The sequence below is a fragment of the Lithobates pipiens genome, unplaced genomic scaffold (assembly GCF_037356315.1).
Source record: "Lithobates pipiens isolate NorthernLeopardFrog02 unplaced genomic scaffold, aLitPip1_a1.2 Scaffold_114, whole genome shotgun sequence".
NCBI lineage: Eukaryota > Metazoa > Chordata > Amphibia > Anura > Ranidae > Lithobates > Lithobates pipiens.
The window spans coordinates 68,268-88,226 of NW_027507701.1; the positions used below are offsets into that span (position 1 = coordinate 68,268).

General features: G+C 52.4%; 44 non-coding genes and 43 pseudogenes across 44 annotated transcripts; all 87 read right to left on the bottom strand.

Moving 5' to 3' along the window:
* Positions 1-35: 35 nt before the first annotated feature.
* Positions 36-154, bottom strand: LOC143966459 (5S ribosomal RNA). Its single transcript, XR_013271625.1, has one exon. It is a non-coding gene; the product is annotated as a 5S ribosomal RNA (ribosomal RNA).
* A 109-nt stretch (positions 155-263) lies between these two features.
* Positions 264-382, bottom strand: LOC143963983 (5S ribosomal RNA; annotated as a pseudogene).
* A 316-nt stretch (positions 383-698) lies between these two features.
* Positions 699-817, bottom strand: LOC143964325 (5S ribosomal RNA; annotated as a pseudogene).
* Positions 818-926: 109 nt separating this feature from the next.
* On the bottom strand, positions 927-1,046 carry LOC143966712 (5S ribosomal RNA; annotated as a pseudogene).
* A 109-nt stretch (positions 1,047-1,155) lies between these two features.
* LOC143963325 (5S ribosomal RNA) lies at positions 1,156-1,274 on the bottom strand (annotated as a pseudogene).
* Positions 1,275-1,383: 109 nt separating this feature from the next.
* LOC143963027 (5S ribosomal RNA) lies at positions 1,384-1,502 on the bottom strand (annotated as a pseudogene).
* A 109-nt stretch (positions 1,503-1,611) lies between these two features.
* Positions 1,612-1,730, bottom strand: LOC143967387 (5S ribosomal RNA; annotated as a pseudogene).
* A 109-nt stretch (positions 1,731-1,839) lies between these two features.
* Positions 1,840-1,958, bottom strand: LOC143967742 (5S ribosomal RNA; annotated as a pseudogene).
* A 109-nt stretch (positions 1,959-2,067) lies between these two features.
* LOC143969686 (5S ribosomal RNA) lies at positions 2,068-2,186 on the bottom strand. The gene has a single exon (XR_013271688.1). It is a non-coding gene; the product is annotated as a 5S ribosomal RNA (ribosomal RNA).
* A 109-nt stretch (positions 2,187-2,295) lies between these two features.
* On the bottom strand, positions 2,296-2,414 carry LOC143971019 (5S ribosomal RNA). The gene has a single exon (XR_013271809.1). It is a non-coding gene; the product is annotated as a 5S ribosomal RNA (ribosomal RNA).
* Positions 2,415-2,523: 109 nt separating this feature from the next.
* On the bottom strand, positions 2,524-2,642 carry LOC143967962 (5S ribosomal RNA; annotated as a pseudogene).
* Positions 2,643-2,751: 109 nt separating this feature from the next.
* Positions 2,752-2,870, bottom strand: LOC143963331 (5S ribosomal RNA; annotated as a pseudogene).
* Positions 2,871-2,979: 109 nt separating this feature from the next.
* LOC143962710 (5S ribosomal RNA) lies at positions 2,980-3,098 on the bottom strand. The gene has a single exon (XR_013270769.1). It is a non-coding gene; the product is annotated as a 5S ribosomal RNA (ribosomal RNA).
* Positions 3,099-3,207: 109 nt separating this feature from the next.
* Positions 3,208-3,326, bottom strand: LOC143963956 (5S ribosomal RNA; annotated as a pseudogene).
* Positions 3,327-3,435: 109 nt separating this feature from the next.
* LOC143967764 (5S ribosomal RNA) lies at positions 3,436-3,554 on the bottom strand (annotated as a pseudogene).
* A 109-nt stretch (positions 3,555-3,663) lies between these two features.
* Positions 3,664-3,782, bottom strand: LOC143969697 (5S ribosomal RNA). The gene has a single exon (XR_013271689.1). It is a non-coding gene; the product is annotated as a 5S ribosomal RNA (ribosomal RNA).
* Positions 3,783-3,891: 109 nt separating this feature from the next.
* LOC143971030 (5S ribosomal RNA) lies at positions 3,892-4,010 on the bottom strand. Its single transcript, XR_013271810.1, has one exon. It is a non-coding gene; the product is annotated as a 5S ribosomal RNA (ribosomal RNA).
* Positions 4,011-4,119: 109 nt separating this feature from the next.
* Positions 4,120-4,238, bottom strand: LOC143962612 (5S ribosomal RNA). The gene has a single exon (XR_013270738.1). It is a non-coding gene; the product is annotated as a 5S ribosomal RNA (ribosomal RNA).
* A 109-nt stretch (positions 4,239-4,347) lies between these two features.
* Positions 4,348-4,466, bottom strand: LOC143967686 (5S ribosomal RNA). Its single transcript, XR_013271639.1, has one exon. It is a non-coding gene; the product is annotated as a 5S ribosomal RNA (ribosomal RNA).
* Positions 4,467-4,575: 109 nt separating this feature from the next.
* Positions 4,576-4,694, bottom strand: LOC143962064 (5S ribosomal RNA). Its single transcript, XR_013270618.1, has one exon. It is a non-coding gene; the product is annotated as a 5S ribosomal RNA (ribosomal RNA).
* Positions 4,695-4,803: 109 nt separating this feature from the next.
* LOC143968427 (5S ribosomal RNA) lies at positions 4,804-4,912 on the bottom strand (annotated as a pseudogene).
* A 109-nt stretch (positions 4,913-5,021) lies between these two features.
* On the bottom strand, positions 5,022-5,140 carry LOC143962526 (5S ribosomal RNA). The gene has a single exon (XR_013270716.1). It is a non-coding gene; the product is annotated as a 5S ribosomal RNA (ribosomal RNA).
* A 109-nt stretch (positions 5,141-5,249) lies between these two features.
* Positions 5,250-5,368, bottom strand: LOC143967044 (5S ribosomal RNA; annotated as a pseudogene).
* A 109-nt stretch (positions 5,369-5,477) lies between these two features.
* On the bottom strand, positions 5,478-5,596 carry LOC143967775 (5S ribosomal RNA; annotated as a pseudogene).
* A 109-nt stretch (positions 5,597-5,705) lies between these two features.
* Positions 5,706-5,824, bottom strand: LOC143969708 (5S ribosomal RNA). The gene has a single exon (XR_013271690.1). It is a non-coding gene; the product is annotated as a 5S ribosomal RNA (ribosomal RNA).
* Positions 5,825-5,933: 109 nt separating this feature from the next.
* LOC143972829 (5S ribosomal RNA) lies at positions 5,934-6,052 on the bottom strand. The gene has a single exon (XR_013271973.1). It is a non-coding gene; the product is annotated as a 5S ribosomal RNA (ribosomal RNA).
* A 109-nt stretch (positions 6,053-6,161) lies between these two features.
* LOC143971845 (5S ribosomal RNA) lies at positions 6,162-6,280 on the bottom strand. Its single transcript, XR_013271884.1, has one exon. It is a non-coding gene; the product is annotated as a 5S ribosomal RNA (ribosomal RNA).
* A 109-nt stretch (positions 6,281-6,389) lies between these two features.
* LOC143971272 (5S ribosomal RNA) lies at positions 6,390-6,508 on the bottom strand. Its single transcript, XR_013271832.1, has one exon. It is a non-coding gene; the product is annotated as a 5S ribosomal RNA (ribosomal RNA).
* Positions 6,509-6,617: 109 nt separating this feature from the next.
* LOC143964677 (5S ribosomal RNA) lies at positions 6,618-6,736 on the bottom strand. Its single transcript, XR_013271175.1, has one exon. It is a non-coding gene; the product is annotated as a 5S ribosomal RNA (ribosomal RNA).
* A 109-nt stretch (positions 6,737-6,845) lies between these two features.
* Positions 6,846-6,964, bottom strand: LOC143965717 (5S ribosomal RNA; annotated as a pseudogene).
* Positions 6,965-7,073: 109 nt separating this feature from the next.
* On the bottom strand, positions 7,074-7,183 carry LOC143969233 (5S ribosomal RNA; annotated as a pseudogene).
* Positions 7,184-7,292: 109 nt separating this feature from the next.
* Positions 7,293-7,411, bottom strand: LOC143961491 (5S ribosomal RNA). The gene has a single exon (XR_013270482.1). It is a non-coding gene; the product is annotated as a 5S ribosomal RNA (ribosomal RNA).
* A 109-nt stretch (positions 7,412-7,520) lies between these two features.
* LOC143964492 (5S ribosomal RNA) lies at positions 7,521-7,639 on the bottom strand. Its single transcript, XR_013271150.1, has one exon. It is a non-coding gene; the product is annotated as a 5S ribosomal RNA (ribosomal RNA).
* A 109-nt stretch (positions 7,640-7,748) lies between these two features.
* LOC143971283 (5S ribosomal RNA) lies at positions 7,749-7,867 on the bottom strand. The gene has a single exon (XR_013271833.1). It is a non-coding gene; the product is annotated as a 5S ribosomal RNA (ribosomal RNA).
* Positions 7,868-7,976: 109 nt separating this feature from the next.
* On the bottom strand, positions 7,977-8,095 carry LOC143964798 (5S ribosomal RNA). The gene has a single exon (XR_013271264.1). It is a non-coding gene; the product is annotated as a 5S ribosomal RNA (ribosomal RNA).
* A 109-nt stretch (positions 8,096-8,204) lies between these two features.
* Positions 8,205-8,323, bottom strand: LOC143963351 (5S ribosomal RNA; annotated as a pseudogene).
* Positions 8,324-8,432: 109 nt separating this feature from the next.
* On the bottom strand, positions 8,433-8,551 carry LOC143965539 (5S ribosomal RNA). The gene has a single exon (XR_013271614.1). It is a non-coding gene; the product is annotated as a 5S ribosomal RNA (ribosomal RNA).
* A 109-nt stretch (positions 8,552-8,660) lies between these two features.
* On the bottom strand, positions 8,661-8,779 carry LOC143963241 (5S ribosomal RNA; annotated as a pseudogene).
* Positions 8,780-8,888: 109 nt separating this feature from the next.
* Positions 8,889-9,007, bottom strand: LOC143972951 (5S ribosomal RNA). Its single transcript, XR_013271984.1, has one exon. It is a non-coding gene; the product is annotated as a 5S ribosomal RNA (ribosomal RNA).
* Positions 9,008-9,116: 109 nt separating this feature from the next.
* LOC143964487 (5S ribosomal RNA) lies at positions 9,117-9,235 on the bottom strand (annotated as a pseudogene).
* Positions 9,236-9,344: 109 nt separating this feature from the next.
* On the bottom strand, positions 9,345-9,463 carry LOC143963492 (5S ribosomal RNA; annotated as a pseudogene).
* Positions 9,464-9,572: 109 nt separating this feature from the next.
* On the bottom strand, positions 9,573-9,691 carry LOC143965218 (5S ribosomal RNA; annotated as a pseudogene).
* Positions 9,692-9,800: 109 nt separating this feature from the next.
* Positions 9,801-9,919, bottom strand: LOC143961738 (5S ribosomal RNA). The gene has a single exon (XR_013270543.1). It is a non-coding gene; the product is annotated as a 5S ribosomal RNA (ribosomal RNA).
* Positions 9,920-10,028: 109 nt separating this feature from the next.
* Positions 10,029-10,147, bottom strand: LOC143970656 (5S ribosomal RNA). Its single transcript, XR_013271776.1, has one exon. It is a non-coding gene; the product is annotated as a 5S ribosomal RNA (ribosomal RNA).
* Positions 10,148-10,256: 109 nt separating this feature from the next.
* Positions 10,257-10,375, bottom strand: LOC143962128 (5S ribosomal RNA). The gene has a single exon (XR_013270634.1). It is a non-coding gene; the product is annotated as a 5S ribosomal RNA (ribosomal RNA).
* Positions 10,376-10,484: 109 nt separating this feature from the next.
* On the bottom strand, positions 10,485-10,603 carry LOC143963670 (5S ribosomal RNA; annotated as a pseudogene).
* Positions 10,604-10,712: 109 nt separating this feature from the next.
* Positions 10,713-10,831, bottom strand: LOC143973073 (5S ribosomal RNA). The gene has a single exon (XR_013271995.1). It is a non-coding gene; the product is annotated as a 5S ribosomal RNA (ribosomal RNA).
* Positions 10,832-10,940: 109 nt separating this feature from the next.
* Positions 10,941-11,059, bottom strand: LOC143965927 (5S ribosomal RNA; annotated as a pseudogene).
* A 109-nt stretch (positions 11,060-11,168) lies between these two features.
* Positions 11,169-11,287, bottom strand: LOC143962975 (5S ribosomal RNA). The gene has a single exon (XR_013270850.1). It is a non-coding gene; the product is annotated as a 5S ribosomal RNA (ribosomal RNA).
* Positions 11,288-11,396: 109 nt separating this feature from the next.
* Positions 11,397-11,515, bottom strand: LOC143971294 (5S ribosomal RNA). Its single transcript, XR_013271834.1, has one exon. It is a non-coding gene; the product is annotated as a 5S ribosomal RNA (ribosomal RNA).
* A 109-nt stretch (positions 11,516-11,624) lies between these two features.
* LOC143964599 (5S ribosomal RNA) lies at positions 11,625-11,743 on the bottom strand (annotated as a pseudogene).
* Positions 11,744-11,852: 109 nt separating this feature from the next.
* On the bottom strand, positions 11,853-11,971 carry LOC143972918 (5S ribosomal RNA). The gene has a single exon (XR_013271981.1). It is a non-coding gene; the product is annotated as a 5S ribosomal RNA (ribosomal RNA).
* A 109-nt stretch (positions 11,972-12,080) lies between these two features.
* Positions 12,081-12,199, bottom strand: LOC143971195 (5S ribosomal RNA). Its single transcript, XR_013271825.1, has one exon. It is a non-coding gene; the product is annotated as a 5S ribosomal RNA (ribosomal RNA).
* Positions 12,200-12,308: 109 nt separating this feature from the next.
* On the bottom strand, positions 12,309-12,427 carry LOC143963781 (5S ribosomal RNA; annotated as a pseudogene).
* Positions 12,428-12,536: 109 nt separating this feature from the next.
* On the bottom strand, positions 12,537-12,656 carry LOC143966326 (5S ribosomal RNA; annotated as a pseudogene).
* A 109-nt stretch (positions 12,657-12,765) lies between these two features.
* LOC143963497 (5S ribosomal RNA) lies at positions 12,766-12,884 on the bottom strand (annotated as a pseudogene).
* A 109-nt stretch (positions 12,885-12,993) lies between these two features.
* On the bottom strand, positions 12,994-13,112 carry LOC143965240 (5S ribosomal RNA; annotated as a pseudogene).
* Positions 13,113-13,221: 109 nt separating this feature from the next.
* LOC143962597 (5S ribosomal RNA) lies at positions 13,222-13,340 on the bottom strand. The gene has a single exon (XR_013270732.1). It is a non-coding gene; the product is annotated as a 5S ribosomal RNA (ribosomal RNA).
* A 110-nt stretch (positions 13,341-13,450) lies between these two features.
* LOC143964998 (5S ribosomal RNA) lies at positions 13,451-13,569 on the bottom strand (annotated as a pseudogene).
* A 109-nt stretch (positions 13,570-13,678) lies between these two features.
* On the bottom strand, positions 13,679-13,797 carry LOC143965860 (5S ribosomal RNA; annotated as a pseudogene).
* Positions 13,798-13,907: 110 nt separating this feature from the next.
* On the bottom strand, positions 13,908-14,026 carry LOC143965251 (5S ribosomal RNA; annotated as a pseudogene).
* A 109-nt stretch (positions 14,027-14,135) lies between these two features.
* On the bottom strand, positions 14,136-14,254 carry LOC143961594 (5S ribosomal RNA). The gene has a single exon (XR_013270505.1). It is a non-coding gene; the product is annotated as a 5S ribosomal RNA (ribosomal RNA).
* Positions 14,255-14,364: 110 nt separating this feature from the next.
* On the bottom strand, positions 14,365-14,483 carry LOC143963316 (5S ribosomal RNA; annotated as a pseudogene).
* A 109-nt stretch (positions 14,484-14,592) lies between these two features.
* On the bottom strand, positions 14,593-14,711 carry LOC143961850 (5S ribosomal RNA). Its single transcript, XR_013270568.1, has one exon. It is a non-coding gene; the product is annotated as a 5S ribosomal RNA (ribosomal RNA).
* Positions 14,712-14,820: 109 nt separating this feature from the next.
* LOC143973646 (5S ribosomal RNA) lies at positions 14,821-14,939 on the bottom strand. Its single transcript, XR_013272106.1, has one exon. It is a non-coding gene; the product is annotated as a 5S ribosomal RNA (ribosomal RNA).
* A 109-nt stretch (positions 14,940-15,048) lies between these two features.
* Positions 15,049-15,167, bottom strand: LOC143961460 (5S ribosomal RNA). Its single transcript, XR_013270474.1, has one exon. It is a non-coding gene; the product is annotated as a 5S ribosomal RNA (ribosomal RNA).
* A 110-nt stretch (positions 15,168-15,277) lies between these two features.
* LOC143963718 (5S ribosomal RNA) lies at positions 15,278-15,396 on the bottom strand (annotated as a pseudogene).
* Positions 15,397-15,505: 109 nt separating this feature from the next.
* On the bottom strand, positions 15,506-15,624 carry LOC143966282 (5S ribosomal RNA; annotated as a pseudogene).
* A 109-nt stretch (positions 15,625-15,733) lies between these two features.
* LOC143966547 (5S ribosomal RNA) lies at positions 15,734-15,852 on the bottom strand (annotated as a pseudogene).
* Positions 15,853-15,961: 109 nt separating this feature from the next.
* On the bottom strand, positions 15,962-16,080 carry LOC143968272 (5S ribosomal RNA; annotated as a pseudogene).
* Positions 16,081-16,190: 110 nt separating this feature from the next.
* On the bottom strand, positions 16,191-16,309 carry LOC143966481 (5S ribosomal RNA; annotated as a pseudogene).
* A 110-nt stretch (positions 16,310-16,419) lies between these two features.
* Positions 16,420-16,538, bottom strand: LOC143963724 (5S ribosomal RNA; annotated as a pseudogene).
* Positions 16,539-16,647: 109 nt separating this feature from the next.
* Positions 16,648-16,767, bottom strand: LOC143966337 (5S ribosomal RNA; annotated as a pseudogene).
* A 109-nt stretch (positions 16,768-16,876) lies between these two features.
* On the bottom strand, positions 16,877-16,995 carry LOC143961913 (5S ribosomal RNA). The gene has a single exon (XR_013270577.1). It is a non-coding gene; the product is annotated as a 5S ribosomal RNA (ribosomal RNA).
* A 109-nt stretch (positions 16,996-17,104) lies between these two features.
* LOC143962582 (5S ribosomal RNA) lies at positions 17,105-17,223 on the bottom strand. The gene has a single exon (XR_013270728.1). It is a non-coding gene; the product is annotated as a 5S ribosomal RNA (ribosomal RNA).
* Positions 17,224-17,332: 109 nt separating this feature from the next.
* LOC143962020 (5S ribosomal RNA) lies at positions 17,333-17,451 on the bottom strand. Its single transcript, XR_013270607.1, has one exon. It is a non-coding gene; the product is annotated as a 5S ribosomal RNA (ribosomal RNA).
* A 109-nt stretch (positions 17,452-17,560) lies between these two features.
* On the bottom strand, positions 17,561-17,679 carry LOC143971746 (5S ribosomal RNA). The gene has a single exon (XR_013271875.1). It is a non-coding gene; the product is annotated as a 5S ribosomal RNA (ribosomal RNA).
* A 109-nt stretch (positions 17,680-17,788) lies between these two features.
* LOC143966624 (5S ribosomal RNA) lies at positions 17,789-17,907 on the bottom strand (annotated as a pseudogene).
* Positions 17,908-18,016: 109 nt separating this feature from the next.
* LOC143962308 (5S ribosomal RNA) lies at positions 18,017-18,135 on the bottom strand. Its single transcript, XR_013270666.1, has one exon. It is a non-coding gene; the product is annotated as a 5S ribosomal RNA (ribosomal RNA).
* A 109-nt stretch (positions 18,136-18,244) lies between these two features.
* Positions 18,245-18,363, bottom strand: LOC143962700 (5S ribosomal RNA). Its single transcript, XR_013270765.1, has one exon. It is a non-coding gene; the product is annotated as a 5S ribosomal RNA (ribosomal RNA).
* A 109-nt stretch (positions 18,364-18,472) lies between these two features.
* LOC143964100 (5S ribosomal RNA) lies at positions 18,473-18,591 on the bottom strand (annotated as a pseudogene).
* A 109-nt stretch (positions 18,592-18,700) lies between these two features.
* On the bottom strand, positions 18,701-18,819 carry LOC143970282 (5S ribosomal RNA). Its single transcript, XR_013271742.1, has one exon. It is a non-coding gene; the product is annotated as a 5S ribosomal RNA (ribosomal RNA).
* Positions 18,820-18,928: 109 nt separating this feature from the next.
* Positions 18,929-19,047, bottom strand: LOC143962586 (5S ribosomal RNA). The gene has a single exon (XR_013270729.1). It is a non-coding gene; the product is annotated as a 5S ribosomal RNA (ribosomal RNA).
* A 109-nt stretch (positions 19,048-19,156) lies between these two features.
* LOC143963055 (5S ribosomal RNA) lies at positions 19,157-19,275 on the bottom strand (annotated as a pseudogene).
* Positions 19,276-19,384: 109 nt separating this feature from the next.
* Positions 19,385-19,503, bottom strand: LOC143962633 (5S ribosomal RNA). The gene has a single exon (XR_013270743.1). It is a non-coding gene; the product is annotated as a 5S ribosomal RNA (ribosomal RNA).
* Positions 19,504-19,612: 109 nt separating this feature from the next.
* Positions 19,613-19,731, bottom strand: LOC143964224 (5S ribosomal RNA; annotated as a pseudogene).
* Positions 19,732-19,840: 109 nt separating this feature from the next.
* On the bottom strand, positions 19,841-19,959 carry LOC143971956 (5S ribosomal RNA). Its single transcript, XR_013271894.1, has one exon. It is a non-coding gene; the product is annotated as a 5S ribosomal RNA (ribosomal RNA).

Sequence of the window (19,959 nt, forward strand, 5' to 3'; positions counted from 1 at the left end):
AGCAGGTCGCCAAAGCCAAAAACATAATGGAAAAAAGCCTACGGCACCAGGTATTCCCAGGCGGTCTCCCATCCAGGTACTAACCAGGCCCGACCCTGCTTAGCATCCGAGATCAGATGAGATCGGGCGCATTCAGGATGATGTGGCCGTAGGCGATCTTGCAGCCTACTTACAACTCTCTTGACAAAAGCCAAGGTGGTCACCTCGGGCAATCGAGAGGAAAAATACAGCAGGTCGCCAAAGCCAACAACATAATGGAAAAAAGGCTATGGCACCTGGTATTCCCAGGCGGTCTCCCATCCAGGTACTAACCAGGCCCAACCCTGCTTAGCATCTGAGATCAGACGAGATCGAGCGCATTCAGGGTGATGTGGCCGTAGGCAATCTTGCACCCTACTTACAACTCTCTTGACAAAAGCCAAGGTGGTCACCTCGGGCAATCGAGAGGAAAAATACAGCAGGTCGCCAAAGCCAACAACATAATGGAAAAAAGCCTACGGCACCTGGTATTCCCAGGTGGTCTCCCATCCAGGCCCAACCCTGCTTAGCATACAAGATCGAGCGCTTTCAGGGTGATGTGGCCGTAGGCGATCTTGCACCCTACTTACAACTCTCTTGACAAAAGCCAAGGTGGTCACCTCGGGCAATCGAGAGGAAAAATATAGCAGGTCGCCAAAGCCAACAACATAATGGAAAAAAGCCTACGGCACCCGGTATTCCCAGGCAGTCTCCCATCCAGGTACTAACCAGGCCCGACCCTGCTTAGCATCCGAGATCAGACGAGATCGAGCGCATTCAGGGTGATGTGGCAGTAGGTGATCTTGCACCCTACTTACAACTCTCTTGACAAAAGCCAAGGTGGTCACCTCAGGCAATCGAGAGGAAAAATACAGCAGGTCGCCAAAGCCAACAACATAATGGAAAAAAGCCTACGGCACCTGGTATTCTCAGGCGGTCTCCCATCCAGGTACTAACCAGGTACCGACCCTGCTTAGCATCCGAGATCAGACGAGATCGAGCGCATTCAGGGTGATGTGGCAGTAGGCAATCTTGCACCCTACTTACAACTCTCTTGACAAAAGCCAAGGTGGTCACCTCGGGCAATCGAGAGGAAAAATACAGCAGGTCGCCAAAGCCAACAACATAATGGAAAAAAGCCTACGGCACCTGGTATTCTCAGGCGGTCTCCCATCCAGGTACTAACCAGGCCCGACCCTGCTTAGCATCCGAGATCAGACGAGATCGAGCGCTTTCAGGGTGATGTGGCAGTAGGTGATCTTGCACCCTACTTACAACTCTCTTGAAAAAAGCCAAGGTGGTCACCTCGGGCAATCGAGAGGAAAAATACAGCAGGTCGCCAAAGCCAACAACATAATGAAAAAAATCCTACGGCACCTGGTATTCCCAGGCGGTCTCCCATCCAGGTACTAGCCAGGCCCGACCCTGCTTAGCATCCGAGATCAGACGAGATCGAGCGCATTCAGGGTGATGTGGCAGTAGGCGATCTTGCACCCTACTTACAACTCTCTTGACAAAAGCCAAGGTGGTCACCTCAGGCAATCGAGAGGAAAAATACAGCAGGTCGCCAAAGCCAACAACATAATGGAAAAAAGCCTACGGCACCTGGTATTCTCAGGCGGTCTCCCATCCAGGTACTAACGAGGCCCGACCCTGCTTAGCATCCGAGATCAGACGAGATCGAGCGCATTCAGGGTGATGTGGCAGTAGTCGATCTTGCACCCTACTTACAACTCTCTTGACAAAAGCCAAGGTGGTCACCTCGGGCAATCGAGAGGAAAAATACAGCAGGTCGCCAAAGCCAAGAACATAATGGAAAAAAGCCTACGGCACCTGGTATTCCCAGGCGGTCTCCTATCCAGGTATTAACCAGGCCCGACCCTGCTTAGCATCCGACGTCAGACGAGATCGAGCGCATTCAGGGTGATGTGGCTGTAGGCGATCTTGCACCCTACTTACAACTCTCTTGACAAAAGCCAAGGTGGTCACCTCGGGCAAACGAGAGGAAAAATACAGCAGGTCGCCAAAGCCAACAACATAATGGAAAAAAGCCTACGGCACCTGGTATTCCCAGGCGGTCTCCCACCCAGGTACTAACCAGGCCCGTCCCTGCTTAGCATCCGAGATCAGACGAGATCGAGCGCATTCAGGGTGATGTGGCCGTAGGCGATCTTGCACCCTACTTACAACTCTCTTGACAAAAGCCAAGGTGGTCACCTCGGGCAATCAAGAGGAAAAATACAGCAGGTCGCCAAAGCCAACAACATAATGGAAAAAAGCCTACGGCACCTGGTATTCCCAGGCGGTCTCCCATCCAGGTACTAACCAGGCCCGACCCTGCTTAGCAACCGAGATCAGACGAGATCGAGCGCATTCAGGGTGATGTGGCCATAGGCGATCTTGCACCCTACTTACAACTCTCTTGACAAAAGCCAAGGTGGTCACCTCGGGCAATCGAGAGGAAAAATACAGCAGGTCGCCAAAGCCAACAACATAATGGAAAAAAGCCTACGGCACCTGGTATTCCCAGGCGGTCTCCTATCCAGGTATTAACCAGGCCCGACCCTGCTTAGCATCCGACGTCAGACGAGATCGAGCGCATTCAGGGTGATGTGGCAGTAGGCGATCTTGCACCCTACTTACAACTCTCTTGACAAAAGCCAAGGTGGTCACCTCGGGCAATCGAGAGGAAAAATACAGCAGGTCGCCAAAGCCAACAACATAATGGAAAAAAGCCTACGGCACCTGGTATTCTCAGGCGGTCTCCCATCCAGGTACTAACCAGGCCCGACCCTGCTTAGCATCCGAGATCAGACGAGATCGAGCGCTTTCAGGGTGATGTGGCAGTAGGTGATCTTGCACCCTACTTACAACTCTCTTGACAAAAGCCAAGGTGGTCACCTCGGGCAATCGAGAGGAAAAATACAGCAGGTCGCCAAAGCCAACAACATAATGAAAAAAAGCCTACGGTACCTGGTATTCCCAGGCGGTCTCCCATCCAGGTACTAGCCAGGCCCGACCCTGCTTAGCATCCGAGATCAGACGAGATCGAGCGCATTCAGGGTGATGTGGCAGTAGGCGATCTTGCACCCTACTTACAACTCTCTTGACAAAAGCCAAGGTGGTCACCTCAGGCAATCGAGAGGAAAAATACAGCAGGTCGCCAAAGCCAACAACATAATGGAAAAAAGCCTACGGCACCTGGTATTCTCAGGCGGTCTCCCATCCAGGTACTAACCAGGCCCGACCCTGCTTAGCATCCGAGATCAGACGAGATCGAGCGCATTCAGGGTGATGTGGCAGTAGTCGATCTTGCACCCTACTTACAACTCTCTTGACAAAAGCCAAGGTGGTCACCTCGGGCAATCGAGAGGAAAAATACAGCAGGTCGCCAAAGCCAAGAACATAATGGAAAAAAGCCTACGGCACCTGGTATTCCCAGGCGGTCTCCTATCCAGGTATTAACCAGGCCCGACCCTGCTTAGCATCCGACGTCAGACGAGATCGAGCGCATTCAGGGTGATGTGGCTGTAGGCGATCTTGCACCCTACTTACAACTCTCTTGACAAAAGCCAAGGTGGTCACCTCGGGCAAACGAGAGGAAAAATACAGCAGGTCGCCAAAGCCAACAACATAATGGAAAAAAGCCTACGGCACCTGGTATTCCCAGGCGGTCTCCCACCCAGGTACTAACCAGGCCCGTCCCTGCTTAGCATCCGAGATCAGACGAGATCGAGCGCATTCAGGGTGATGTGGCCGTAGGCGATCTTGCACCCTACTTACAACTCTCTTGACAAAAGCCAAGGTGGTCACCTCGGGCAATCAAGAGGAAAAATACAGCAGGTCGCCAAAGCCAACAACATAATGGAAAAAAGCCTACGGCACCTGGTATTCCCAGGCGGTCTCCCATCCAGGTACTAACCAGGCCCGACCCTGCTTAGCAACCGAGATCAGACGAGATCGAGCGCATTCAGGGTGATGTGGCCATAGGCGATCTTGCACCCTACTTACAACTCTCTTGACAAAAGCCAAGGTGGTCACCTCGGGCAATCGAGAGGAAAAATATAGCAGGTCGCCAAAGCCAACAACATAATGGAAAAAAGCCTACGGCACCCGGTATTCCCAGGCGGTCTCCCATCCAGGTACTAACCAGGCCCGACGCTGCTTAGCATCCGAGATCAGACGAGATCGAGCGCATTCAGGGTGATGTGGCCGTAGGTGATCTTGCACCCTACTTACAACTCTCTTGACAAAAGCCAAGGTGGTCACCTCGGGCAATCGAGAGGAAAAATACAGCAGGTCGCCAAAGCCAAAAACATAATGGAAAAAAGCCTACGGCACCAGGTATTCCCAGGCGGTCTCCCATCCAGGTACTAACCAGGCCCGACCCTGCTTAGCATCCGAGATCAGATGAGATCGGGCGCATTCAGGATGATGTGGCCGTAGGCGATCTTGCACCCTACTTACAACTCTCTTGACAAAAGCCAAGGTGGTCACCTCGGGCAATCGAGAGGAAAAATACAGCAGGTCGCCAAAGCCAACAACATAATGGAAAAAAGGCTACGGCACCTGGTATTCCCAGGCGGTCTCCCATCCAGGTACTAACCAGGCCCAACCCTGCTTAGCATCTGAGATCAGACGAGATCGAGCGCATTCAGGGTGATGTGGCCGTAGGCAATCTTGCACCCTACTTACAACTCTCTTGACAAAAGCCAAGGTGGTCACCTCGGGCAATCGAGAGGAAAAATACAGCAGGTCGCCAAAGCCAACAACATAATGGAAAAAAGCCTACGGCACCTGGTATTCCCAGGCGGTCTCCCATCCAGGTACCAACCAGGCCCAACCCTGCTTAGCATACAAGATCGAGCGCTTTCAGGGTGATGTGGCCGTAGGCGATCTTGCACCCTACTTACAACTCTCTTGACAAAAGCCAAGGTGGTCACCTCGGGCCATCGAGAGGAAAAATATAGCAGGTCGCCAAAGCCAACAACATAATGGAAAAAAGCCTACGGCACCTGGTATTCCCAGGCAGTCTCCCATCCAGGTACTAACCAGGCCCGACCCTGCTTAGCATCCGAGATCAGACGAGATCGAGCGCATTCAGGGTGATGTGGCAGTAGGCGATCTTGCCCCCTACTTACAACTCTCTTGACAAAAGCCAAGGTGGTCACCTCAGGCAATCGAGAGGAAAAATACAGCAGGTCGCCAAAGCCAACAACATAATGGAAAAAAGCCTACGGCACCTGGTATTCTCAGGCGGTCTCCCATTCAGGTACTAACCAGGCCCGACCCTGCTTAGCATCCGAGATCAGACGAGATCGAGCGCATTCAGGGTGATGTGGCAGTAGTGGATCTTGCACCCTACTTACAACTCTCTTGACAAAAGCCAAGGTGGTCACCTCGGGCAATCGAGAGGAAAAATACAGCAGGTCGCCAAAGCCAACAACATAATGGAAAAAAGCCTACGGCACCTGGTATTCCCAGGCGGTCTCCTATCCAGGTATTAACCAGGCCCGACCCTGCTTAGCATCCGACGTCAGACGAGATCGAGCGCATTCAGGGTGATGTGGCTGTAGGCGATCTTGCACCCTACTTACAACTCTCTTGACAAAAGCCAAGGTGGTCACCTCGGGCAAACGAGAGGAAAAATACAGCAGGTCGCCATAGCCAACAACATAATGGAAAAAAGCCTACGGCACCTGGTATTCCCAGGCGGTCTCCCACCCAGGTACTAACCAGGCCCGTCCCTGCTTAGCATCCGAGATCAGACGAGATCGAGCGCATTCAGGGTGATGTGGCCGTAGGCGATCTTGCACCCTACTTACAACTCTCTTGACAAAAGCCAAGGTGGTCACCTCGGGCAATCGAGAGGAAAAATACAGCAGGTCGCCAAAGCCAACAACATAATGGAAAAAAGCCTACGGCACCTGGTATTCCCAGGCGGTCTCCCATCCAGGTACTAACCAGGCCCGACCCTGCTTAGCATCCGAGATCAGACGAGATCGAGCGCATTCAGGGTGATGTGGCCGTAGGCGATCTTGCACCCTACTTACAACTCTCTTGACAAAAGCCAAGGTGGTCACCTCGGGCAATCGAGATGAAAAATATAGCAGGTCGCCAAAGCCAACAACATAATGGAAAAAAGCCTACGGCACCCGGTATTCCCAGGCGGTCTCCCATCCAGGTACTAACCAGGCCCGACCCTGCTTAGCATCCGAGATCAGATGAGATCGAGCGCATTCAGGGTGATGTGGCCGTAGGCGATCTTGCATCCTACTTACAACTCTCTTGACAAAAGCCAAGGTGGTCACCTCGGGCAATCGAGAGGAAAAATACAGCAGGTCGCCAAAGCCAACAACATAATGGAAAAAAGCCTACGGCACCTGGTATTCCCAGGCGGTCTCCCATCCAGGTACTAACCAGGCCCGACCCTGCATAGCATCCGAGATCAGATGAGATCGAGCGCATTCAGGGTGATGTGGCCGTAGGCGATCTTGCATCCTACTTACAACTCTCTTGACAAAAGCCAAGGTGGTCACCTCGGGCAATCGAGAGGAAAAATACAGCAGGTCGCCAAAGCCAACAACATAATGGAAAAAAGCCTACGGCACCTGGTATTCCCAAGCGGTCTCCCATCCAGGTACTAACCAGGCCCAACCCTGCTTAGCATCCGAGATCAGATGAGATCGAGCGCATTCAGGATGATGTGGCCGTAGGCGATCTTGCCCCCTACTTACAACTCTCTTGACAAAAGCCAAGGTGGTCACCTCGGGCAATCGAGAGGAAAAATACAGCAGGTCGCCAAAGCCAACAACATAATGGAAAAAAGCCTACGGCACCTGGTATTCCCAGGTGGTCTCCCATCCAGGTACTAACCAAGCCCGACCCTGCTTAGCATCTGACGTCAGACGAGATCGAGCGCATTCAGGGTGATGTGGCCATAGGCGATCTTGCTCCCTACTTACAACTCTCTTGACAAAAGCCAAGGTGGTCACCTCGGGCAATCGAGAGGAAAAATACAGCAGGTCGCCAAAGCCAACAACATAATGGAAAAAAGCCTACGGCACCTGGTATTCCCAGGCGGTCTCCCATCCAGGTACCAACCAGGCCCAACCCTGCTTAGCATAGCAAGATCGAGCGCTTTCAGGGTGATGTGGCTGTAGGCGATCTTGCACCCTACTTACAACTCTCTTGACAAAAGCCAAGGTGGTCACCTCGGGCAATCGAGAGGAAAAATATAGCAGGTCGCCAAATCCAACAACATAATGGAAAAAAGCCTACGACACCTGGTATTCCCAGGCGGTCTCCCATCCAGGTACTAACCAGGCCCGACCCTGCTTAGCATCCGAGATCAGACGAGATCGAGCGCATTCAGGGTGATGTGGCTGTAGGCAATCTTGCACCCTACTTACAACTCTCTTGACAAAAGCCAAGGTGGTCACCTCGGGCAATCGAGAGGAAAAATACAGCAGGTCGCCAAAGCCAACAACATAATGGAAAAAAGCCTACAGCACCTGGTATTCCCAGGCGGTCTCCCATCCAGGTACTAACCAGGCCCGACCCTGCTTAGCATCCGAGATCAGACGAGATCGAGCGCATTCAGGGTGATGTGGCCGTAGGCGATCTTGCATCCTACTTACAACTCTCTTGACAAAAGCCAAGGTGGTCACCTCGGGCAATCGAGAGGAAAAATACAGCAGGTCGCCAAAGCCAACAACATAATGGAAAAAAGCCTACGGCACCTGGTATTCCCAGGCGGTCTCCCATCCAGGTACTAACCAGGCCCGACCCTGCATAGCATCCGAGATCAGATGAGATCGAGCGCATTCAGGGTGATGTGGCCGTAGGCGATCTTGCATCCTACTTACAACTCTCTTGACAAAAGCCAAGGTGGTCACCTCGGGCAATCGAGAGGAAAAATACAGCAGGTCGCCAAAGCCAACAACATAATGGAAAAAAGCCTACGGCACCTGGTATTCCCAAGCGGTCTCCCATCCAGGTACTAACCAGGCCCAACCCTGCTTAGCATCCGAGATCAGATGAGATCGAGCGCATTCAGGATGATGTGGCCGTAGGCGATTTTGCCCCCTACTTACAACTCTCTTGACAAAAGCCAAGGTGGTCACCTCGGGCAATCGAGAGGAAAAATACAGCAGGTCGCCAAAGCCAACAACATAATGGAAAAAAGCCTACGGCACCTGGTATTCCCAGGTGGTCTCCCATCCAGGTACTAACCAAGCCCGACCCAGCTTAGCATCCGAGATCAGACGAGATCGAGCGCATTCAGGGAGATGTGGCTGTAGGCGATCTTGCACCCTACTTACAACTCTCTTGACAAAAGCCAAGGTGGTCACCTCGGGCAATCGAGAGGAAAAATACAGCAGGTCGCCAAAGCCAACAACATAATGGAAAAAAGCCTACGGCACCTGGTATTCCCAGGTGGTCTCCCATCCAGGTACTAACCAGGCCCGACCCTGCTTAGCATCCGAGATCAGATGAGATCGAGCGCATTCAGGGTGATGTGGCCGTAGGAGATCTTGCATCCTACTTACAACTCTCTTGACAAAAACCAAGGTGGTCACCTCGGGCAATCGAGAGGAAAAATACAGGAGGTCGCCAAAGCCAACAACATAATGGAAAAAAGCCTACGACACCTGGTATTCCCAGGCGGTCTCCCATCCAGGTACTAACCAGGCCCGACCTTGCTTAGCATCCGAGATCAGACGAGATCGAGCGCATTCAGGGTGATGTGGCTGTAGGCGATCTTGCACCCTGCTTACAACTCTCTTGACAAAAGCCAAGGTGGTCACCTCGGGCAATCGAGAGGAAAAATACAGCAGGTCGCCAAAGCCAACAACATAATGGAAAAAAGCCTACGGCACCTGGTATTCCCAGGCGGTCTCCCATCCAGGTACTAACCAGGCCCGACCCTGCTTAGCATCCGAGATCAGACGAGATCGAGCGCATTCAGGGTGATGTGGCCGTAGGCGATCTTGCATCCTACTTACAACTCTCTTGACAAAAGCCAAGGTGGTCACCTCGGGCAATCGAGAGGAAAAATACAGCAGGTCGCCAAAGCCAACAACATAATGGAAAAAAGCCTACGGCACCTGGTATTCCCAGGCGGTCTCACATCCAGGTACTAACCAGGCCCGACCCTGCTTAGCATCCGAGATCAGACGAGATTGAGCGCATTCAGGGTGATGTGGCCATAGGCGATCTTGCACCCTACTTACAACTCTCTTGAAAAAAGCCAAGGTGGTCACCTCGGGCAATCGAGAGGAAAAATACAGCAGGTCGCCAAAGCCAACAACATAATGGAAAAAAGCCTACGGCACCTGGTATTCCCAGGCGGTCTCCCATCCAGGTACTAACCAGGCCCGACCCTGCTTAGAATCCGAGATCAGACAAGATCGAGCGCATTCAGGGTGATGTGGCCATAGGCGATCTTGCACCCTACTTACAACTCTCTTGACAAAAGCCAAGGTGGTCACCTCGGGCAATCGAGAGGAAAAATACAGCAGGTCGCCAAAGCCAACAACATAATGGAAAAAAGCCTATGGCACCTGGTATTCCCAGGCGGTCTCCCATCCAGGTACTAACGAGGCACGACCCTGCTTAGCATCCGAGATCAGACGAGATCGAGCGCATTCAGGGTGATGTAGCCGTAGGCGAGCTTGCACCCTACTTACAACTCTCTTGACAAAAGCCAAGGTGGTCACCTCGGGCAATCGAGAGGAAAAATACAGCAGGTCGCCAAAGCCAACAACATAATGGAAAAAAGCCAACTGCACCTGGTATTCCCAGGCGGTCTCCCATCCAGGTACTAACCAGGCCCAACCCTGCTTAGCATCCGAGATCAGACGAGATCGAGCGCATTCAGGGTGATGTGGCTGTAGGCGATCTTGCATCCTACTTACAACTCTCTTGACAAAAGCCAAGGTGGTCACCTCGGGAAATCGAGAGGAAAAATACAGCAGGTCGCCAAAGCCAACAATATAATGGAAAAAAGCCTACGGCACCTGGTATTCCCAGGTGGTCTCCCATCCAGGTACTAACCAGGCCCGACCCTGCTTAGCATCCAAGATCAGACGAGATCGAGCGCATTCAGGGTGATGTGGCCGTAGGCGATCTTGCACCCTACTTACAACTCTCTTGACAAAAGCCAAGGTGGTCACCTCGGGCAATCGAGAGGAAAAATACAGCAGGTCGCCAAAGCCAACAACATAATGGAAAAAAGCCTACGGCACCTGGTATTCCCAGGCGGTCTCCCATCCAGGTACTAACCAGGCCTGACCCTGCTTAGCATCCAAGATCAGACGAGATCGAGCGCATTCAGGGTGATGTGGCCGTAGGCGATCTTGCATCCTACTTACAACTCTCTTGACAAAAGCCAAGGTGGTCACCTCGGGCAATCGAGAGGAAAAATACAGCAGGTCGCCAAAGCCAACAACATAATGGAAAAAAGCCGACGGCACCTGGTATTCCCAGGTGGTCTCCCATCCAGGTACTAACCAGGCCCGACCTTGCTTAGCATCCGAGATCAGACGAGATCGAGCGCATTCAGGGTGATGTGGCTGTAGGCGATCTTGCACCCTGCTTACAACTCTCTTGACAAAAGCCAAGGTGGTCACCTCGGGCAATCGAGAGGAAAAATACAGCAGGTCGCCAAAGCCAACAACATAATGGAAAAAAGCCTACGGCACCTGGTATTCCCAGGCGGTCTCCCATCCAGGTACTAACCAGGCCCGACCCTGCTTAGCATCCGAGATCAGACGAGATCGAGCGCATTCAGGGTGATGTGGCCGTAGGCGATCTTGCATCCTACTTACAACTCTCTTGACAAAAGCCAAGGTGGTCACCTCGGGCAATCGAGAGGAAAAATACAGCAGGTCGCCAAAGCCAACAACATAATGGAAAAAAGCCTACGGCACCTGGTATTCCCAGGCGGTCTCACATCCAGGTACTAACCTGGCCCGACCCTGCTTAGCATCCGAGATCAGACGAGATTGAGCGCATTCAGGGTGATGTGGCTGTAGGCGATCTTGCACCCTACTTACAACTCTCTTGACAAAAGCCAAGGTGGTCACCTCGGGCAATCGAGAGGAAAAATACAGCAGGTCGCCAAAGCCAACAACATAATGGAAAAAAGCCTACGGCACCTGGTATTCCCAGGCGGTCTCCCATCCAGGTACTAACCAGGCCCGACCCTGCTTAGCATCCGAGATCAGATGAGATCGAGCGCATTCAGGGTGATGTGGCCGTAGGCGATCTTGCATCCTACTTACAACTCTCTTGACAAAAGCCAAGGTGGTCACCTCGGGCAATCGAGAGGAAAAATACAGCAGGTCGCCAAAGCCAACAACATAATGGAAAAAAGCCTACGGCACCTGGTATTCCCAGGCGGTCTCCCATCCAGGTACTAACCAGGCCCGACCCTGCATAGCATCCGAGATCAGATGAGATCGAGCGCATTCAGGGTGATGTGGCCGTAGGCGATCTTGCATCCTACTTACAACTCTCTTGACAAAAGCCAAGGTGGTCACCTCGGGCAATCGAGAGGAAAAATACAGCAGGTCGCCAAAGCCAACAACATAATGGAAAAAAGCCTACGGCACCTGGTATTCCCAGGTGGTCTCCCATCCAGGTACTAACCAAGCCCGACCCTGCTTAGCATCTGACGTCAGACGAGATCGAGCGCATTCAGGGTGATGTGGCCGTAGGCGATCTTGCACCCTACTTACAACTCTCTTGACAAAAGCCAAGGTGGTCACCTCGGGCAATCGAGAGGAAAAATACTGCAGGTCGCCAAAGCCAACAACATAATGGAAAAAAGCCTACGGCACCTGGTATTCCCAGGCGGTCTCCCATCCAGGTACTAACCAGGCCCGACCCTGCTTAGCATCCGAGATCAGACGAGATCGAGCGCATTCAGGGAGATGTGGCTGTAGGCGATCTTGCATCCTACTTACAACTCTCTTGACAAAAGCCAAGGTGGTCACCTCGGGCAATCGAGAGGAAAAATACAGCAGGTCGCCAAAGCCAACAACATAATGGAAAAAAGCCTACGGCACCTGGTATTCCAAAGCGGTCTCCCATCCAGGTACTAACCAGGCCCGACCCTGCTTAGCATCCGAGATCAGACGAGATCGAGCGCATTCAGGGTGATGTGGCCGTAGGCGATCTTGCACCCTACTTACAACTCTCTTGACAAAAGCCAAGGTGGTCACCTCGGGCAATCGAGAGGAAAAATACAGCAGGTCGCCAAAGCCAACAACATAATGGAAAAAAGCCTATGGCACCTGGTATTCCCAGGCGGTCTCACATCCAGGTACTAACCAGGCCCAACCCTGCTTAGCATCCGAGATCAGACGTGATCGAGCGCAATCAGGGTGATGTGGCCGTAGGCGATCTTGCACCCTACTTACAACTCTCTTGACAAAAGCCAAGGTGGTCACCTCGGGCAAACGAGAGCAAAAATACAGCAGGTCGCCAAAGCCAACAACATAATGGCCAAAAGCCTACGGCACCTGGTATTCCCAGGCGGTCTCCCATCCAGGTACTAACCAGGCCCGACCCTGCTTAGCATCCGAGATCAGACGAGAGTTGAGCACATTCAGGGTGATGTGGCCATAGGCGATCTTGCACCCTACTTACAACTCTCTTGAAAAAAGCCAAGGTGGTCACCTCGGGCAAACGAGAGGAAAAATACAGCAGGTCGCCAAAGCCAACAACATAATGGAAAAAAGCCTACGGCACCTGGTATTCCCAGGCGGTCTCCCATCCAGGTACTAACCAGGCCCGACCCTGCTTAGAATCCGAGATCAGACAAGATCGAGCGCATTCAGGGTGATGTGGCCATAGGCGATCTTGCACCCTACTTACAACTCTCTTGACAAAAGCCAAGGTGGTCACCTCGGGCAATCGAGAGGAAAAATACAGCAGGTCGCCAAAGCCAACAACATAATGGAAAAAAGCCTATGGCACCTGGTATTCCCAGGCGGTCTCCCATCCAGGTACTAACGAGGCACGACCCTGCTTAGCATCCGAGATCAGACGAGATCGAGCGCATTCAGGGTGATGTAGCCGTAGGCGAGCTTGCACCCTACTTACAACTCTCTTGACAAAAGCCAAGGTGGTCACCTCGGGCAATCGAGAGGAAAAATACAGCAGGTCGCCAAAGCCAACAACATAATGGAAAAAAGCCAACTGCACCTGGTATTCCCAGGCGGTCTCCCATCCAGGTACTAACCAGGCCCAACCCTGCTTAGCATCCGAGATCAGACGAGATCGAGCGCATTCAGGGTGATGTGGCCGTAAGCGATCTTTGGTCCCTACTTACAACTCTCTTGACAAAAGCCAAGGTGGTCACCTCGGGCAATAGAGAGGAAAAATACAGCAGGTCGCCAAAGCCAACATCATAATGGAAAAAAGGATACGGCACCTGGTATTCCCAGGCGGCCTCCCATCCAGGTACTAACCAGGCCCGACCCTGCTTAGCATCCAAGATCAGACGAGATCGAGCGCATTCAGGGTGATGTGGCCGTAGGCGATCTTGCACCCTACTTACAACTCTCTTGACAAAAGCCAAGGTGGTCACCTCGGGCAATCGAGAAGAAAAATACAGCAGGTCGCCAAAGCCAACAACATAATGGAAAAAAGCCTACAGCACATGGTATTCCCAGGCGGTCTCCCATCCAGGTACTAACCAGGCCTGACCCTGCTTAGCATCCAAGATCAGACGAGATCGAGCGCATTCAGGGTGATGTGGCCATAGGCGATCTTGCACCCTACTTACAACTCTCTTGAAAAAAGCCAAGGTGGTCACCTCGGGCAATCGAGAGGAAAAATACAGCAGGTCGCCAAAGCCAACAACATAATGGAAAAAAAGCCTATGGCACCTGGTATTCCCAGGCGGTCTCCCATCCAGGTACTAACGAGGCACGACCCTGCTTAGCATCCGAGATCAGACGAGATCGAGCGCATTCAGGGTGATGTAGCCGTAGGCGAGCTTGCACCCTACTTACAACTCTCTTGACAAAAGCCAAGGTGGTCACCTCGGGCAATCGAGAGGAAAAATACAGCAGGTCGCCAAAGCCAACAACATAATGGAAAAAAGCTAACTGCACCTGGTATTCCCAGGCGGTCTCCCATCCAGGTACTAACCAGGCCCAACCCTGCTTAGCATCCGAGATCAGACGAGATCGAGCGCATTCAGGGTGATGTGGCCGTAAGCGATCTTTGGTCCCTACTTACAACTCTCTTGACAAAAGCCAAGGTGGTCACCTCGGGCAATAGAGAGGAAAAATACAGCAGGTCGCCAAAGCCAACATCATAATGGAAAAAAGGCTACGGCACCTGGTATTCCCAGGCGGCCTCCCATCCAGGTACTAACCAGGCCCGACCCTGCTTAGCATCCAAGATCAGACGAGATCGAGCGCATTCAGGGTGATGTGGCCGTAGGCGATCTTGCACCCTACTTACAACTCTCTTGACAAAAGCCAAGGTGGTCACCTCGGGCAATCGAGAAGAAAAATACAGCAGGTCGCCAAAGCCAACAACATAATGGAAAAAAGCCTACAGCACATGGTATTCCCAGGCGGTCTCCCATCCAGGTACTAACCAGGCCCGACCCTGCTTAGCATCCGAGATCAGACGAGATCGAGCGCATTCAGGGTGATGTAGCCGTAGGCGATCCGGCACCCTACTTACAACTCTCTTGACAAAAGCCAAGGTGGTCACCTTGGGCAATCGAGAGGAAAAATACAGCAGGTCGCCAAAGCCAACAACATAATGGAAAAAAGCCTACGGCACCTGGTATTCCCAGGCGGTCTCCCATCCAGGTACTAACCAGGCCCGACGCTGCTTAGCTTCCGAGATCTGACGAGATCAAGCGCATTCAGGGTGATGTGGCCGTAGGTGATCTTGCCCCCTACTTACAACTCTCTTGACAAAAGCCAAGGTGGTCACCTCGGGCAATCGAGAGGAAAAATACAGCAGGTCGCCAAAGCCAACAACATAATGGAAAAAAGCCTACGGCACCTGGTATTCCCAGGCGGTCTCCCATCCAGGTACTAACCAGGCCCGACGCTGCTTAGCTTCCGAGATCAGACGAGATCAAGCGCATTCAGGGTGATGTGGCCGTAGGTCATCTTGCCCCCTACTTACAACTCTCTTGACAAAAGCCGAGGTGGTCACCTCGGGCAATCGAAAGGAAAAAATACAGCGGGTCGCCAAAGCCAACAACATAATGGAAAAAAGCCTACGGCACCTGGTATTCCCAGGCGGTCTCCCATCCAGGTACTAACCAGGCCCGACCCTGGTTAGCATCTGAGATCAGACGAGATCGAGCGCATTCAGGGTGATGTGGCCGTATGCGATCTTGCACCCTACGTACAACTCTCTTGACAAAAGCAAAGGTGGTCACCTCGGGCAACCAAGAGGAAAAATACAGCAGGTCGCCAAAGCCAACAACATAATGGAAAAAAGCCTACGGCATCTGGTATTCCCAGGCGGTCTCCCATCCAGGTACTAACCAGGCCCGACCCTGCTTAGCATCCGAGATCAGACGAGATTGAGCACATTCAAGGTGATGTGGCCATAGGCGATTTTGCACCCTACTTACAACTCTCTTGAAAAAAGCCAAGGTGGTCACCTCGGGCAATCGAGAGGAAAAATACAGCAGGTCGCCAAAGCCAACAACATAATGGAAAAAAGCCTACGGCACCTGGTATTGCCAGACGGTCTCCCATCCAGGTACTAACCAGGCACGACCCTGCTTAGCATCCGAGATCAGACGAGATTGAGCGCATTCAGGGTGATGTAGCCGTAGGCGATCTGGCACCCTACTTACAACTCTCTTGACAAAAGCCAAGGTGGTCACCTTGGGCAATCGAGAGGAAAAATACAGCAGGTCGCCAAAGCCAACAACATAATGGAAAAAAGCCTACGGCACCTGGTATTCCCAGGCGGTCTCACATCCAGGTACTAACCAGGCCTGACCCTGCTTAGCATCCGAGATCAGACGAGATTGAGCGCATTCAGGGCGATGTGGCAGTAGGCGATCTCGCACCTTACTTACAACTCTCTTGACAAAAGCCGAGGTGGTCACCTCGGGCAATCGAAAGGAAAAAATACAGCGGGTCGCCAAAGCCAACAACATAATGGAAAAAAGCCTACGGCACCTGGTATTCCCAGGCGGTCTCCCATCCAGGTACTAACCAGGCCTGACCCTGCTTAGCATCCGAGATCAAACGAGATTGAGCGCATTCAGGGTGATGTGGCAGTAGGCGATCTCGCACCTTACTTACAACTCTCTTGACAAAAGCCGAGGTGGTCACCTCGGGCAATCGAAAGGAAAAAATACAGCGGGTCGCCAAAGCCAACAACATAATGGAAAAAAGCCTACGGCACCTGGTATTCCCAGGCGGTCTCCCATCCAGGTACTAACCAGGCCCGACCCTGGTTAGCATCTGAGATCAGACGAGATCGAGCGCATTCAGGGTGATGTGGCCGTATGCGATCTTGCACCCTACGTACAACTCTCTTGACAAAAGCCAAGGTGGTCACCTCGGGCAACCAAGAGGAAAAATACAGCAGGTCGCCAAAGCCAACAACATAATGGAAAAAAGCCTACGGCACCTGGTATTCCCAGGCGGTCTCCCATCCAGGTACTAACCAGGCCCGACCCTGCTTAGCATCCGAGATCAGACGAGAGTTGAGCACATTCAGGGTGATGTGGCCATAGGCGATCTTGCACCCTACTTACAACTCTCTTGAAAAAAGCCAAGGTGGTCACCTCGGGCAATCGAGAGGAAAAATACAGCAGGTCGCCAAAGCCAACAACATAATGGAAAAAAGCCTACGGCACCTGGTATTCCCAGGCGGTCTCCCATCCAGGTACTAACCAGGCACGACCCTGCTTAGCATCCGAGATCAGACAAGATCGAGCGCATTCAGGGTGATGTAGCCGTAGGCGATCTGGCACCCTACTTACAACTCTCTTGACAAAAGCCAAGGTGGTCACCTTGGGCAATCGAGAGGAAAAATACAGCAGGTCGCCAAAGCCAACAACATAATGTAAAAAAGCCTACGGCACCTGGTATTCCCAGGCGGTCTCCCATCCAGGTACTAACCAGGCCCGACCCTGCTTAGCATCCGAGATCAGATGAGATTGAGCGCATTCAGGGTGATGTGGCTGTAGGCGATCGTGCACCCTACTTACAACTCTCTTGACAAAAGCCAAGGTGGTCACCTCGGGCAATCGAGAGGAAAAATACAGCAGGTCGCCAAAGCCAACAACATAATGGAAAAAAGCCTACGGCACCTGGTATTCCCAGGCGGTCTCCCATCCAGGAACTAACCAAGCCCGACCCTGTTTAGCTTCCGAGATCAGACGCGATCGAGCGTATTCAGGGTGATGTGGCCGTAGGCGATCTTGCACCCTACTTACAACTCTCTTGACAAAAGCCAAGGTGGTCACCTCGGGCAATCGAGAGGAAAAATACAGCAGGTCGCCAAAGCCAACAACATAATGGAAAAAAGCCTACGGCACCTGGTATTCCCAGGCGGTCTCCCATCCAGGTACTAACCAGGCCAGACCCTGCTTAGCATCCGAGATCAGATGAGATCGAGCGCATTCAGGGTGATGTGGCCGTAGGCGATCTTGCACCCTACTTACAACTCTCTTGACAAAAGCCAAGGTGGTCACCTCGGGCAATCGAGAGGAAAAATACAGCAGGTCGCCAAAGCCAACAACATAATGGAAAAAAGCCTATGGCACCTGGTATTCCCAGGCGGTCTCACATCCAGGTACTAACCAGGCCCAACCCTGCTTGGCATCCGAGATCAGACGTGATCGAGCGCAATCAGGGTGATGTGGCCGTTGGCGATCTTGCACCCTACTTACAACTCTCTTGACAAAAGCCAAGGTGGTCACCTCGGGCAAACGAGAGCAAAAATACAGCAGGTCGCCAAAGCCAACAACATAATGGCCAAAAGCCTACGGCACCTGGTATTCCCAGGCGGTCTCCCATCCAGGTACTAACCAGGCCTGACCCTGCTTAGCATCCGAGATCAGTCGAGATCGAGCGCATTCAGGGTGATGTGGCCGTAGGCAATCTTGCCCCCTACTTACAACTCTCTTGACAAAAGCCAAGGTGGTCACCTCGGGCAATCGAGAGGAAAAATACAGCAGGTCGCCAAAGCCAACAACATAATGGAAAAAAGCCTACGGCACCTGGTATTCCCAGGCGGTCTCCCATCCAGGTACTAACCATGCCCGACCCTGCTTAGCATCCGAGATCAGACGAGATCAAGCGCATTCAGGGTGATGTGGCCATAGGCGATCTTGCACCCTACTTACAACTCTCTTGACAAAAGCCAAGGTGGACACCTCGGGCAATCGAGAGGAAAAATACAGCAGGTCGCCAAAGCCAACAACATAATGGAAAAAAGCCTACTGCACCTGGTATTCCGAGGCGGTCTCCCATCCAGGTACTAACCAAGCCCGACCCTGCTTAGCATCCGAGATCAGACGAGATCGAGCGCATTCAGGGTGATGTGGCCATAGGCAATCTTGCACCCTACTTACAACTCTCTTGACAAAAGCCAAGGTGGTCACCTCGGGCAATCGAGAGGAAAAATACAGCAGGTCGCCAAAGCCAACAACATAATGGAAAAAAGCCTACGGCACCTGGTATTCCCAGGTGGTCTACCATCCAGGTACTAACCAGGCCCGACCCTGCTTAGCATCCGAGATCAGACGAGATCGAGCGCATTCAGGGTGATGTGGCCGTAGGCGATCTTGCACCCTACTTACAACTCTCTTGACAAAAGCCAAGGTGGTCACCTCGGGCAATCGAGAGGAAAAATACAGCAGGTCGCCAAAGCCAACAACATAATGGAAAAAAGCCTACGGCACCTGGTATTCCCAGGCGGTCTCCCATCCAGGTACTAACCAGGCCCGACCCTGCTTAGCATCCGAGATCAGATGAGATTGAGCGCATTCAGGGTGATGTGGCTGTAGGCGATCGTGCACCCTACTTACAACTCTCTTGACAAAAGCCAAGGTGGTCACCTCGGGCAATCGAGAGGAAAAATACAGCAGGTCGCCAAAGCCAACAACATAATGGAAAAAAGGCTACGGCACCTGGTATTCCCAGGTGGTCTCCCATCCAGGAACTAACCAAGCCCGACCCTGTTTAGCTTCCGAGATCAGACGCGATCGAGTGTATTCAGGGTGATGTGGCCGTAGGCGATCTTGCACCCTACTTACAACTCTCTTGACAAAAGCCAAGGTGGTCACCTCGGGCAATCGAGAGGAAAAATACAGCAGGTCGCCAAAGCCAACAACATAATGGAAAAAAGCCTAAGGCACCTGGTATTCCCAGGCGGTCTCCCATCCAGATACTAACCAGGCCCGACCCTGCTTAGCATCCGAGATCAGACGAGATCGAGCGCATTCAGGGTGATGTGGCCGTAGGCGATCTTGCACCCTACTTACAACTCTCTTGACAAAAGCCAAGGTGGTCACCTCGGGCAATCGAGAGGAAAAATACAGCAGGTCGCCAAAGCCAACAACATAATGGAAAAAAGCCTATGGCACCTGGTATTCCCAAGCGGTCTCACATCCAGGTACTAACCAGGCCCAACCCTGCTTAGCATCCGAGATCAGACGTGATCGAGCGCAATCAGGGTGATGTGGCCGTAGGCGATCTTGTACCCTACTTACAACTCTCTTGACAAAAGCCAAGGTGGTCACCTCGGGCAAACGAGAGCAAAAATACAGCAGGTCGCCAAAGCCAACAACATAATGGCCAAAAGCCTACGGCACCTGGTATTCCCAGGCGGTCTCCCATCCAGGTACTAACCAGGCCTGACCCTGCTTAGCATCCGAGATCAGACGAGATCGAGCGCATTCAGGGTGATGTGGCCGTAGGC